Genomic DNA, 4,065 nt, shown 5'->3' with positions numbered 1-4,065 from the left:
CTCTGCTACCAAGTTGTGAACAAAAGCGAGTAAATTTTCAAGTAAACTCAACTTTTTGCTTCTTTAGGACTAACTAAATACAAAATAATTAATATGTGGAAAAATTTTGTTAAGTTTTTAAAAAGGAGGATGATCTTCAAGAATTCTGTATTTCAAAAGTATTGCCAAATGTTATATTTCTAGTAAGACCGAAAGTAAACATTATTTAAATTTAATTTTTCAAAATTCTGACAAGAACGGTGTTTATCCTATATCTTTACTTTTCATTCGTTAACTTCCATTTCTTCGCCTTCACTATCAAACAAACAAACTATTCATCTCGAGAACATTATAATAGTCTTGTTAGCAAACAAATGTGACTCTGGACTTGTAATTGAGTGTGGTTTTCTCTTTAAGAAAAGAAAGAAAGAAAGAGAAAAAGACGTGAAATTTGGTAAAATGTTCATTCAGCGAATTATATATTTGCCAAGCAATTAACGCCTTATCTTAACTTGTCCCCACCTACTTATAAAAACAAAGTATCCGTACTCTTTTGTTGAACAACTGAGTAGAAAGCGGAAACGGTTCGCTAGAAATGGAGGAAGGAAAATATATTAAGTAAACAACCCCAAAAGTGTATTTTTGGAGGTCAACGAAAAATTTCTTTCTTTCCTTCTTTTAATAAATGGCAAACAATTGGATGATGGTTTAAAAGTCCTTCATTACTGATCTTTGTTTTAAGAGAGTGTAAACAATGGAAATAAAACCGGGAGAAAGCCTTCAAAAGCTTATGGTGAAGAGATTGGCGGAATAGCTACGGTAGCCAAAACGCAACGATTTTTTAAAATCGATGGTTTAGAGCAGCGTTTCCCAACCGGTGTGCCGCGGCACACTGGTGTGCCGTGAATGGGCCGCTGGTGTGCCGCGAGGAATCGAAACAATTATTAATTTTAAAGCAATAAAATTACAAAAGGTAGGGAAAAATGTATATTTGTATTTCACATTACTATGAAACTCTACTGTGAATCTACAATTTTAAGTTTCATACCGGGTTACTGTTCTGTACATTTCTAGTGTTAAAAAGAGTATTACTTATCATTGTTATGACCATTAGTGCTTCTTTATTGTTGCAGACTATTTCGTAACTTGGAAATTTAAAATATCATTCAATTCTTTCGACAAATTACTTACATTTGTGTTTTAAAAGTGAAAGAGATTTGTTTGTTCGTTCGTTAGTGATCTTCCTTCTTAGTAAAAGGTTGGATACAGTGTTTAAAAAGAAAGCGTATTTTTAAAAACTTGAGTCTAATATTTCATTGCAATTGTTTTCTATTTTTAAATTAGAATGAAAAATAAGCATAATGATTTACCACGGGAAAAAAAACAATGATCGAGCTTTCTTCTCTGTGAGTAGGAGACTAATAATCACAGAAAAAATACCAGTTTTATGTTTACAAGTAATAATATCTATAAGTGTGCCGCGAGAATCCAAGTAACACCCCTAGTGTGCCGCAAGTTGAAAAAGGTTGGGAAACGCTGGTTTAGAGCAACTAAATTTGACATTGACTTCCCTTAAAGTATTTCATTTTACGGTAAATTTTCTAATTAAAAAATAAATTATTAAATACATTAAGTAATTAAATCTACGGCCTATGGAACCCAGAGGCTCATACCGCGTTCAGAAAAGCTCTCCATTGACTTCGATCCTTAGCCTACTGGATCCAGTCTCTACTTTGTATTCATGTTTCTGCGAGATCTATCTTAACATTGTTCTTCCATTGTATCTAGGTTATTCTATTGCTAGTTTTCCGGTTGGATTTCCAGTTGAAGCTTTGAAAGTGTTCCTACTTTCTTTCATCATAAATACAAGGTCCACCCACCTGAGCTTTTCTATACTTAATGACCCTAACAATATTTGCTAAACGGTATAAATTACCACAAATAGCGTCTGCACAAATGTAACAAAAGTTATCAGGATTGTTCTTGCAGGTGCGGGGCATTTTCATGAAAACCAACACTCATTCAAATAACACAAACACTCACAGTTTAATTCAAATACTTTACTGTATATACATTCACCACCAACCACCTCTCAACCACCACACATTACAGTACAGTAAAAAAGAGCGCGGACACACACATGCTCGCCGCCAACAACTTTCAGCCTGTCGAATGATCAGGTGATTGGATCGTGGGCACATGAGTGAGCTTTACGCATTGTTGCCAGATCCAACAAGTGCAACTTGCTTAACGACGGCAGCAAAACCGTTGTTACACTTCTTTGTATATTGCTATTATAACAACAACGCAATTCATTTGTTCCCTAACTACGTGTGACATTTACCGCTTGGAAATTTCTTGACAATACGGTCATACCATGGGAAAAAACATTTTTTGTGTGGATGTGAATAGAATATAAATTGTTGGTGTCAATGTATATTTTATGATTATATTTATCCGAGGATTGCCAGTGCAGTTATTTATTGCAGGATTGCCAGCTGTAGGCAGAAAAAAGTCGGACTTTTGCAGAAAGGGAATTTTTCGTGCAATATTTCAGTACATAAAATCCCTCACCCCAGTACAGACTACCGAAATGATAGTTACATTGTCTGAATGTATTGTCCTATAGTTCTGTTCGGCATAGGGAAGTCAATATTACATTTTTAATGTACATGTAAAGGTAGGGAAAATTTCGGCATTTCGATAGAAAGGATAATATTTTTTTTCACAGATCGGCTAGCTTCGATCATGATGACATTTGCAAAAAACATTCCCAATATTGACAGGTTACTTTTCAAATATAAATTATAATTTTATTATTGCAGGGTTGCCAGTAAAAAGATAAAAAAATGGATTTTCCTCTAAAAAAAAGGATATTTTCGAATATATGGATATATAATTTCCCAATGGTACTGGTTACCGGAACGATTGTTAAATTTTCAGAAAGTACGGTCATTGACGAATAGAAAGATGTATAACACATTCCGCAAAGATAAATAGAACGTAATTATACGTTTCTGAGTAAAACCTAACAAAATAAATGTGAAAAATATGATTTTTTAAAGGTAAATTCCACATTTACTGGCAACTCTGAGCTACCAGCTAATTTTAAGTGTGATATTCGTGTTCAGCGCCTCGAAATCTACAAAGATTGGCTACTTTCGTTTCTGTAAAAAATAAAATGTGAAAATTTATTGACCTGTGTATTCTATCCTGGTTTCACTAATTCTAAAACTTTTGCTCTCCAATGCTCTTCTTCAAGTATCTCATTTCTGTTCCAATACTGTCTTGGTCTCACTCACAGGTGGAGAGCACTCATGAGGGATAGGGTGCACCGAGTCCCAACCTCTGCGAAACTTTGTAGCTGGATTAACATTTGTACACTTACTTAACGTAACTATGCTTAGACAAAGAAATGATTGTCGTAGCCTAAAGATTTGATTTTACATCTCATTTGTATTCTTCATTTTCTTATGAGAATAATTTATCTCTATCATTTTTTTTCTGGGAGAATATGGCAGCATTAAACGATTACTTATACTGCAGAATAACACACGTTTCATACTATATAGAAGTATTTGACTCCCCCCCAGAAAAAATTGGGCACCTCCTAACAAAAATTCTGGGTAAGCGCCTGCTCATGAGCACAATGTCGTCCGCAAATAGTACATTTCAAGATTCTAACCAATGGATATCCTTTGTAAGCTTGTCCATCATAATTGTTAAAGGTATAGGTTAACTAGATTCCTTACTTACTCTCATTTTAACTGTTAACTCCTCTGTTATTTAACACGCACTCTTCACTCCTGCCATACATCCATCATACACATCTTGAATTATACAGATGTATGTAAGGAATGCACTCTAATAAAATCCCGTGGCATTCTATGATATGCTTTCTCTAGGTTAATGAAAACCATAAGATCATTCAGTATTCTCTGTTCTTTTCCATTACCATCCTAAATGCAAATATTTCATCCCTTATTGACTGTCATGTTATGAAAACAAATTGGTTCTATGCTATTTCTGTCTCTTCTCTGAATCGCGCTTCTATTACAGTACCCTTCCCCCGAGCTTCACTGCATG

Source organism: Thermobia domestica, chromosome 3, assembly GCF_964235325.1.
Source record: "Thermobia domestica chromosome 3, izTheDome1.hap1.1, whole genome shotgun sequence".
In the NCBI taxonomy this organism is placed as follows: Eukaryota; Metazoa; Arthropoda; class Insecta; order Zygentoma; family Lepismatidae; genus Thermobia; species Thermobia domestica.
The sequence above is the reverse complement of the archived record's forward strand: the minus strand, read 5'-3'. Positions refer to the sequence as shown.